Source organism: Camellia sinensis, chromosome 7 (assembly GCF_055761805.1).
Source record: "Camellia sinensis isolate YWXY chromosome 7, ASM5576180v1, whole genome shotgun sequence".
Classification (NCBI taxonomy): Eukaryota; Viridiplantae; Streptophyta; class Magnoliopsida; order Ericales; family Theaceae; genus Camellia; species Camellia sinensis.
Window position 1 is genome coordinate 151,200,343 of NC_138967.1, and position 11,702 is coordinate 151,212,044.

Below are 11,702 nucleotides of genomic sequence, written 5' to 3' on the forward strand. Positions count from 1 at the left end.
GGCTTCCCTTTACACTTCATTTCATGGAACCAATCATGTAGATTCTCCTAAATAGAAACAATATTCTTCTCAGCTGGTTTTCCACTAAAAAAGCTTACTTCGTAGTTCATGGCAAGAACAATATCTCTTAAGCAATCATTTTTCCTAACAAAGGCACGCGACACACCTAGATAGGGGTGTGGATTGTGGACACGCTAATTCTTTAATCTACAAACTTGAGAATCTGTAAAATTTAATCAAGAGACACAATACATCATATATTACTCATTCAAAGGGCCATAAAGGTGAGAGCGCACCATGAAGTTTCACCAAAAGACCACTTTCATTTAAACCCATAAATATGGCTTCACCCCACCTGCAGAGTCATATCACAAGCTTGTATATAAGTGACATAGACACCAAAATAAACATAAAAGATAGAATTGAAAGCTTGTTTCCAATAATAACTGCAATCTTAATGACATGGAAATTGATAAAAATAAAAATAAAAATAGGAACCAAATGCATTAATATAAAGGAAACAAGCATGTTCATGATCATGCTTAGAATATTAATTTTGAGACCACACTCAGAATTTGCAGAAGATTCATCACCATTTCACATTCACAGAGATTTGCTCACAGTAAACTCTTTAACTCACCAGATCCACTTCCTAAAATATGTTTTTAAAACAATAAAATATGGGGGCAATATAATCGCTTCCACGCCCCTTGCTATCTCGAATTCTGAATTATCCAATTGTAATCCTCACAACACATTTGGAGAGCCAGTTTCCTTAGGGTGAATAATAATAAACCTTTTTCCAAACCTGATCTACCATGAAATTTACAGATCTATAAAAGCATAAAACTTTTCTCATACCTGATCTACCACGTATCTAATTTCAACCAGATCTAGCAAAAAATAGAATAAAAAAAACGAAGAAAAAAAATTATGAAATCAGAGATCTAGAGAACAGATTTGATACCTTAAGGGCCTGAGGAGCAACGTCCCAACCCAAACCCGGCCTCATTCTGGGACGACGATCCATGTACGCGTGTGGAAACTCGATCATACGTTCCATCTCCATGATCGAACACAGATAGACCAAACAGAGTTTGGAGAGAGATAGAGATTTGCAAAGAGATCGAAGAGAGAAGAAGAGAATCGAAGAATGATAATGATCTGATCTGAAGAACAGATCGAGATCGAGTTCGAGTTCGATGAAGAACAGCTAGAGAAAAGCCCTCAAGCGACAGAGATCGATGAAGAACAGCTAGAGAGTTTGATTGCAAGAGAGAAGAGCGGTGTGTGAAAGAGTGAGATTAGTAAAAGGGGGTGAGATCTGTGAGAATGAGATATGAGTGTAAGAATGAGAGAGACGGACCATGACGGAGATATGAGTGTGAGAGAGTGAGATCTGTTATGTGACTTCTTTTTCTTTTTTCTTTTTTTCTTTTTTAAGTACAACACGGAAACCCCTAAAAAAAATGGCGTTTTTTTGAAACGATGTTGTATAAATGCTGTGGTATGCCAATTTTCTTGTAGTGCTACTTATGTAGATACCCACCCTCCATTTTTTAATTACAATTTCACTATATCATAAAATACCAATTTTATCATTATTCTTAACTTTCCAAAACCCTAACCTTATCCCATATTTACCCAAAGCACCATATACCTCCGCAACTTTAGCCCCTCGTTTTGTTTAATCATATCTTCGACCGCCCTCACCATCCCTCCCTTCTTGTTCACCACCCCTTGCCCCTCCTCGCCACCTCCTCAAGCTCTCACTTCCTACTCTCTCTCTTTATGGTTGAGAAGGGAACGTGATTATCGAAGGTGGGGAGGTAGCAAGGAGATGTGGTGGTCGTTAGGAAGTTGCTATCGAATATGGGGATGGTAAAGGTGGGGTCCAAAGAAATGGGGGTAATGATTAGGATTATGATAGATGTTAAAAAATATATATATATTGAAAAACCATTTTTGATAAGTAAGGGTCTAAAAAAATAAGATGAGTGCAAATAACATCACTCATATATATGCTATAGTTTACATTAAAAAATTACTGCAATATACCATTAATATTCAAAAATAATTTGCCACCACATGGTCAAATAGGCTTCACAAACCCAATCCTCCTTCCGCTTACCTTCACATCTAATGCACCAAAAAAAAAAAGAAGAAAAAAGAAAATTCTATCTAATGAAACACTAAATAGGCATCTTGTTTTTACTTCAGAGAAAACAAAAAAATGTTTCTTTTTAGTAAAAATAAAAATCATGTTTGGTTCACACATTTAAATATATATATATATATATATATATTTGATGAATTGTCAAGATGTGGGGCTGTTAGGGGTGGGGGGCGACGAGTAAGTATAGCCAAATATGGCCATAGATGTGGAAAAGGAAGGAGGGAATACAAATTAGTTTTCAAAACAAGTGAAAGCACTTTTTTTCCATAACTTTTGAAAATTTCATTTTTATTTTGTTGGAAACAAAATCAGCTGTCAAACCTATTTTAATTTTCATTTACAATTACTAACCATATTATAATTAATTTGATTACAATTATGTTAAAACTTTGGATGGAGTTACTTATGGAGAGGGAGTTATATTCAGAACTAGGAATGGAAGAAAAATTGATTAAATCGATTGAATCGGATCAAATTGGTTTGGTTTTATAATTTTATTTTTTTTTTCAATTTTCTGTTCGGTATCAGTTCAAACATCTTGTACACCGAATTAAATTGAAATCGACAACTTCAACATATATTATATTTATATAATATATGTAATAATCTAATAATATAATGATATTAATAAGTATAATAAATTATTAACCTCAATTAATTAACTTTATTATCTCTGTAACCTAAGTTAATAAACTTGTATTATATATAATCTTAATTCTAACTCACTATTCGTGAAATTTTAGTATTTATTAATTTTTTTTGTTTGTTAGTAGTTTTATTAATCTAAGAATTGGAAAGTATTTATTAAATGGATAGATTGAAAATGTTTGAAGTGGTAGACAACTAGCTAAACTGATCAAATCGGATTTGGGGCTGCGTAGCAACATCTGCTGCACACCCAAAATAACGTCGTTTTGGGCTCCAAGGTTATTTCAAAAAATTCCAACGATATTGAGATTTGATCCCTGAATCACTCCAACAAGTGCAACGCTCTTACCACTACACCACTTTGTGTCCTCGTTATTATTAAGGACACATATATTATTTATACCCTATAAATATATAGTACGCAACAATTCCATTTTGGAATTTTTATTGCAGTTCCGTTTTGGAATTTTGTTTTTTTAAAAAATCTTAAAAAACAAAACTACACCATTTAAGATCTTACCATTTATTTTACTCTAATTTATTTTTATAATCTCAAATAAACTCTCAACTATCAATTTTTCAAAACCCTAAAAAGTTTGTTCTCATCAGCCAACCGTCTATCTACCTTCGCCGAACACTTTTTATTACCTTCGTCGGAGACTCTCTATCTCTCTTGCACCATGCTATTCAGGTTTGTACGAATACAACATATTTTCTCTTTGAATGTTGGTAGGCCTCAAGAAAAAAACATATAATTTTCTTCAATATTGTGATTGTGATTGGTTGGTTTTTTTTTTCCTACAGAATGTTATGAGTTATTTTTTTTTTCTCTCTCTTTAGAACTATTGCTTTGGTTATTAATACTAGATGCTAGATGTGTCTACCTTTATTGTTGCCCCTTTGTGCATTGCTTTGTTTAGTCTCTACAGTTTATTTATTATTATTTTTTTGACATCAATGATGTGAACAATAAAATATATAAATAAATTAATATGAAATATTCTAAAATTAATGAATGACTAGATTTAAGATTTTTTATTGTTTAACTTTTATTTCATCTTTTCAAAACTAAGAACAATAATGTTACATCTATCATATTGCTATACCGTAGTATATTTATCATTTTATTTGTCAACAACATATTGTTGTAATGATGAATTTTGTGGAATAAAAAAAGGTGAATCTTAATTCTTTCAATTGGTCAATTGGTGATTGCACTTTGTCAATTTGTTCTCTGCCATTAAATGTTACGTTGTTTTGAGGTTAGAAACATTGTTTTTTTTTTTTAATCAGAAGGCATTATATTCTAGAGAATATGTTATGCTACTTCAAAATTAGATAAGATAATTCTAAAAATTTTAATACTAAAACTTGGCATCTTATTAGATAAGTGGAATAAAAAATAATAAAAATTATAAACAAAGACTAATATTTTATTTTGTTATTATTATTATTTTTTTTACGGTGACATCTATATAAATTTTATGTCATGACAATCTCAAAAAAGCGTACTTTACTTTTATATTTGTTCTCAATTTTTTAGATTTGTTGGTGTTAGAATAGAGAATGGTGGACATGAGGGTTGTAGCAAAGATATGAGGGAGTTGACCAAAGATAAAACACCATGTCTTGGCATGGAATTTCATTCAGAGGAAGTCGCATATCAATTCCTATAATGAATATGGAAGGATTATTGGGTTTGGCATTGTAACAAGCCCGCGGGGGACCTCGCTACAGCTCGGACTCGATTTTTGTCACGGTTCTTAATCTGAACCAAAGAGTCCAAATCCGGCAAATCGTTTTGAGAAAACTGATTTTTGAAAGAAGTGCCAAACATGGACTGCTTTGCCAGATACAGAGTCGCCACCTAAATATTTTATTTTGGGAAATTTAGGAAACCCTGACTCGGTGCCAAAAGGCCACGTATCCATCATCACCAAAGTTGCCTCGGCTCGGGAACTTGGGTACGATTGGGGAAGGTCACTTCGTGAGCACCCCCGCTCGCCCAATCAAAGATCGGCCTCTACTAACCATGATATCTATTTTTGAAAACATTGTATGTTCTTATTCCGGTTATTAGCCTAGGTTACTATGTGATGCACACAGCATATAAGTATGGACTGGGTCGCCCGAATTGGAACAAAACGTTTCATGCTTGTTTATTTGAAAGATGGTTTGCTACTCGCAAGTAGGCTTAAAATGCAGATTTTGCCACCCTCGGGTGGGCTTAGAAAAGATGGTTTTGCCACTATCTAGTGGGCTTAAAACAAATAGTTAATGATTTATTCCAATCCAAATAACCCAACCTTCACCTACAGGCATTCAGGCAGTTATATCATATAAGCACATAGCCTCATGGTAAGCATGCTATTCATGGCATTCACTCACACGCATGCAAGGATGCTAAAGCATAAAACTTACCGAGTACTCCAAGCCAAAACAGAAACTTTATTAGAAATCATGCATGATCCTAAGTATACAGAAATGCCTAATGCAACACATGCAAAAATGCAACTATAGCAGGCTCGGCTATTCTAAGATGGCATATGAAATGCTACAACTATCATATATTCAATTTGGAATTGAAAATACGATGCAGTTAGTATGATGCGCCGAGCCCGGTGCATGCAAAACAGATGAATAATGCAAACATGCTGTCATACTGTATGCTAATTGAAATATGCCCTAATCTAACCATCATAAGCGGATAAATAAAAGGGAGAAAGACGTGGGGTTGGAAGACATACATCACACTCACGCACACTTATTACAGTTATGCCCTCACTTGGAGGGTCCGAATAAATATACAGTCCCGAATAAAAGAATATTACAGTTTTAAATATTACAGTCCGAATAATATACAAATTCTTAATTAATTAATGAATTAACTAAGAAAGCAAATAAAACTGGCGTGCAAGCCAGGGACTGCCTTGCTTCTGATGGATGATGCATGTCCGGATTGCCTTGCGCGGAAATCCACCGGAATGCCCCAATTAGCCTCTGTTTACACCTGTTCTTGAAATGCGTGCCAAGTCCCAAAAAGTTGTTGATTCTTCATTTTGCTGCAACAGAGAGCAGGAAAGGGGCATAGCAATGTATTTGCACAGATATATGCATGTCTCGATCCTCGGGCCACCAATCACGCATACCGAGGCATGATGGCCGAGGAGTCAAAATGCACAACTCAATATAGAATGAATGCACATGAAACTACAGCTAAAACCTAACTCCATCATGGATAATCCGGAGTGTCGGTGACTGGGGAATTGAGACACATTCCGTCACTTGGAGTACGGAATGTACCTCGTTTCCCGTGCCCGGGCTAACTCCTATTCCGAACACGATGCAATATGCATGATATGCATGAAATGCGACTAAGATACAATCCTAACATACACCGTGCTATGAAAATGAGATGCCTCGAAATGCGTGCACACGGGCACCCAAATCGAGAAAATGACAGAATGCAATCTAAGATACAACCTAATATGCACTATGCCATGAAAATGATATGCCTCGAAATGCGTGCACACGGGCACGCAAATCGAGGCGACGGTATATGCAATGCAAGTGTCTAAAATGGCATGGAAAAGGTAACATGGACTTATACTAACATGAGAGAGCCTCAGCCACACTCACATAAGAAGCCGGTTAATGAAAATGAAGTACCTTGAAATGCGTGCACACGGGCACGCAAACCGAGGCAATGGCATACGCAATGCAATGACATGGAAACATGATATGGGCTTATACCAACATGAGTGAGCCTTAGCCACACTCACATAGGATGCCGGTGGATGAAAATGAGGTGCCTCGAAATGCGTGCATACGGGCACGCAAACCGAGGCAATGGCAGAATGCAATGCAATGACATGAAAACATGATATGGGCTTGTGACACCCCTGTTCCGTAGTATGTTAATTGGTCCTTAACATGATGTGATTATGTATTTTGATATGATTTTGTGTTCCACTATGTGAAAATATGTGGTTTGAAATTTTATCTGTTCATCGTAGGAATATCTGTTTGAGTAGTCTGTTTTGGAAATTTAATTGAGGGCCTTATCGGCCACGGAACCCGAAATTGACTACGCCATTGTGGTTGGCATAATTTTTAGGGCCTACGGTGAAATTTAATTGAAATTTGATTCTGGTCAATTTAAACTGATTAAATTGATAAATTAAGTACCCCATTATTTTATATTAAAATATTTGTTAGTGGGGCTTGTTGTATATTTGCATTGCACTCCCCTTTAGCTCTCTTAAAACTCAAAAATCTGAGTTAGACAATTGAGAGGGAGAGAGAGGCCGGCCATGGAGAGAAAAAGGGAGAGATTTGTGTAATTTGGGCTCAAGGCTTGGGAATTTGAAGATCTAGCTCAAGATTTGGCTAGAGCTTGAGTGTTGAAGCTCTTAGGTAAGTGATTTCTTGAACTCTTACTTGTAATTTGTAAGTTCAAGGGTTGTTTGTGATCAAGAACATGTAATGAGTCGATTTTGTTGAGATTGAAGTCTTAGAACTCATGCATGTAAGAAATTACTTTGAATTAGCATGTTTGAGCTTGAAACACATGATTCATGTGGAGTTTTGGGTAAAGCTCATGTTGTAGTCACCAATTGTACCATCTAAGTTGAGAATGATGAGCATCTCCCACATGCATGTACAAATCATGGGAGTATAAGTCTTGAATGTTTGAATTTGAGCATGTTGATGATGGGTTTGAGACAATTTGGGACATGCATGTAGATAATTCATGTAATTGAGCTTCCTAATGTTGTAATCTGCATTAGTAGCATGTTAGCATGTGTAAATGTGTAATTTGAACCATTGCATGCAAGAAATGTAGATGGAAAACTGATTTGGAGCTCAAGAACACGATCTGGGAAACCCAGATTTTTGAGGTCCGCTCGAGCGGGGTAATGGCCGCTCGAGCGGGAAAATCGTGCTCCCAGCATTTTTGCAGAGCTGGATGCCCGCTCGAGCGGGACATTTCACGCTCGAGCGTGGATCTTTGTAGACGGACCTTCAGCTCGAGCGCATCTTTTGTGCAACCAGTACCTTGCAGGCCTTAAGGGTCCGCTCGAGCGGAGAAGCTTACGCTCGAGCGGGGACCCTGTTTTCTGGAATTTTGTTCATGCATTCTGTGATTCGTTTTCCGTTCTCTTTCACTTGTAAGCACTCTTAGGCATGTGTTAAGCATTGTAAATGAGTTAATGAGATAAGAACAAAGCCTAAAGAGGAATATGTGAATTAAAGAACGGATTGAACTGTTAGTGACCCTTTTGTATTCATGAAATGTGTAGGGTCAAGCTCCAGGGCGCATCCACAAACCGATCACTGTGAGTAATATCAATATTTGAAAACTTGTCAATGTCCAATTGTTATTCCCCTATAAATATTATGAGTTGTTAATTGGGATTGTGGACAAAAGTTTGACATGAACGAATGGGCCAAAGGCCGTTTGACATGAATGAATGGGCCAAAGGCCGTTTGACATGAATGAATGGGCCGAAGGCTGTTTTGCCATGAATAGAAACCCGGATGGGCCAAAGGCCAGAATGTCTGGAACTACAGTTACTTGACTTGCATTTCGTATAGTTATATATATTTTGCTGTTAAACAGAAGTATGAATTGGGCCCAAGGCCGTTTGGAGCATGTTGTTCTACATATTGTTATGTAACTGTTATATTTGATATTATTCACTGGGCTATCGCTCACGCTCATTCATGTATTTGTAGGTGAGCCAAGGGAAGTCCAAACCCAGCCCCAGTGAAGTCTGCTAGGAACAACAGGAGTTTTGGGAGAGTCAGCCTTGTGCCTCGCGCATGAGACCATCCTTGCCCTTTTACTATGTACCTATGTTTTGTCTTGTTGGCAAGGACCTAGTGCATGTCTGTACATAGTCTGTTATAGGTTGACTCGTTTTGGACGATCCTGTCTGTAATGAATTTTGTGAAACTGTACTTTTGCTGTGAGTTATTAACGTATCTGAGTATGGTTTGTTTGATGTGCATATAAGCACGGCTCTATGGACAAAGTTTTTAATTTTGCTTCCGTTTGGCCCCCATTAACTCTGTTAGAATACGTTTAGAACAGTTTGAGGCCGTAGGTAATCTCATGATTACTGGCCGGTTACGTCCTTAACCCACGGGGGCGGGTTCGGGTCGTGACAGAGTGGTATCAGAGCACGAGTTAATAACTCACACACTTGTCCAAAAAGAGCAATAAGCGTCTAGATAAGATCTAGGATGCATTCATGTGATAAATACGAGTTTGGAAGCATTGATTATATGCTTAAATGTTTTGTTATGAATAATTATATGTGTAAGTTGTGAACTACTTGCATTACGAATTATCTGGAAATATGCGCTCCTTAGTGTATGTGTACTTGTGTACCTTTGGTATGGAATATAATGCAAGTTTAATTAGATGGTGAGAACCAGAGGTGATGAGTTAGAGGAATCCTCTGCTGCCAGACTGGACAGAATGGAAAGACTGATTCAGGAAATGGCAGAAGCTTTGAGACAGCAACAGGAGTGGCAACAACAGTGGCAGCAACCACATCCGCCACCTCCACCTCCGGCACCACCTGTGCCAGATAATCAAAATGATGATCGGATAATCGCCCTCACCAAGGAATTCAAGAAAATGAAACCACCACAGTTCCATGGTGGACTAGATCCCTTAAAAGCCGAAGCTTGGGTACTTGGGATTGAAAAACTGTTTGAGGTGTTTCCGTGCTCGGATACACAGAAAGTGCTTCTAGCCACCTTTATGCTAGAAGATGAAGCGAGAAGATGGTGGATGTTGATGAGGGAAAGCCACAGAGATATTGATTGGGCGAAATTTTTGGAAATCTTCTATGACAAGTACTTCCCGCAGTGTGTCCGGGACAGGAAAGTGGCAGAGTTCATGGAACTCAAACAAGACAGTATGACTGTAGCTGAGTATGAGGCCAAATTTACTGAGTTGGCCAGGTTTGCACCACACGTAATTGACACTGATTATAAGAAGGCAAGGCATTTTGAAGGTGGGCTCCGAAGTGACATCCTAGAGCGGGTGAATGTCCTGAAATTGGAGACCTACATTGGAGTGCTTGACCGGGCCATCATATCAGAGGCTAATATAGCTAGACAAGCTAAGCCAACAACCGAATGGAGAGGCAACAAAAGACAAGGCTTCTTTTCGAAGAAGAAATTTCTGAAAAAGCAAAACACGGGCTCCTCAACTACCTCAAGTTCTTCCCGAGACACGACTCCCATGTGCAACACTTGTAGCAAAAGGCACCGTGGAGTTTGTTACCGTGCATCGGGAGCCTGTTTTAAGTGTGGGAAACAAGGGCATATAGCCCGAGATTGTAATCAGAATAGTGGGAAGATAGCTGCTAGCTCCACTGCATCGATCCCGAAGCCGGGAAACACTTTGAGATCTGCTACTACTGAGGATACAGTGAGACAAGGGAGAGTCTTTGCACTCGTTCCGGGTGATACACGGAATGCCAATGCCGTTGTCTCAGGTACTATCTCGATATGTAATCAGGATGCTTTTGTGTTAATTGATTCTGGATCAACGCATTCATTTGTGACATATGCATTTGCATCTAGACTGAAAAGACCCCTAGAATTGTTGCCATATTTGTTATGTGTGTCTGCTCCATCGGGGGAATCTGTGTTATGTGACTATATATATCGGTTTTGTGACATGCATATTGAGGATGCTACCTTGTATGTAGATTTGTTGCCCTTAAACTTTAGACACTTTGATGTAATTTTGGGCATGGATTGGTTGACCAAATACTGTGCCACTATAGATTGTGTGACAAAGAGGGTTGTATTTAAACCACCAGAACAGGAAGAAATTGTATTTGTGGGAAATGGGGTAGTACCTCCACCATATTTGATATCTGCAATGAAAGCATGTAAATTGATCAGGAAGGGATGCCAGGGTTATTTGTGTTATGTATTGACTGAACAATCCGTGAATGTTGAATTGAATGATATTCCCATCGTTAGAGAATTCCCAGATGTGTTTCCAAATGAATTACCAGGGGAATTGGTAGACAGGGAGATAGAGTTTACTATTGAAACTGTGCCAGGCACCCAACCTATTTCTAAAACTCCCTACAGGATGGCTACGGCCGAAATGAAAGAATTAAAAGAACAGTTGCAAGACCTTCTTGATAAAGGGTTTATCCGGCCCAGTACTTCGCCTTGGGGCGCACCAGTGTTATTCGTAAAGAAAAAGGATGGTACCTTACGCCTATGTATTGATTACCGGGAATTGAACAAGGTAACGATAAAGAATAAATATCCTTTACCCCGTATTGATGACTTATTTGACCAGTTGCAGGGATCACAGGTGTTTTCTAAGATTGATTTGAGATCTGGGTATCATCAGCTGAAGGTTAAGGCAGAAGATGTTGAGAAAACCGCATTCAGAACGAGGTATGGTCATTTTGAATTCCTTGTCATGCCATTTGGAGTGACTAACGCTCCGGCAGCGTTTATGGACCTAATGAATAGAATTTTTAAAACCTACCTTGATGAGTTTGTTGTAGTCTTCATCGATGATATTTTGATTTACTCTAAAGATAAACTTGAACATGAACATCATTTGAGGATTGTTTTACAAATACTTCGGGAAAGAAAACTATTTGCTAAGTTAAAGAAATGTGAGTTTTGGTTAGATGAGGTTATTTTCTTAGGGCACGTGGTCAACAAGGAAGGAATTTCAGTGGACCCGCAGAAAATAGAAGCAATTGTGAATTGGCCTACACCAACTAATGTGACAGAAGTTCGCAGTTTCATGGGCTTAGCCGGGTACTACAGAAGGTTTGTAAAGGACTTTTCGAAATTAGCTGTGCCTCTTACCCAATTG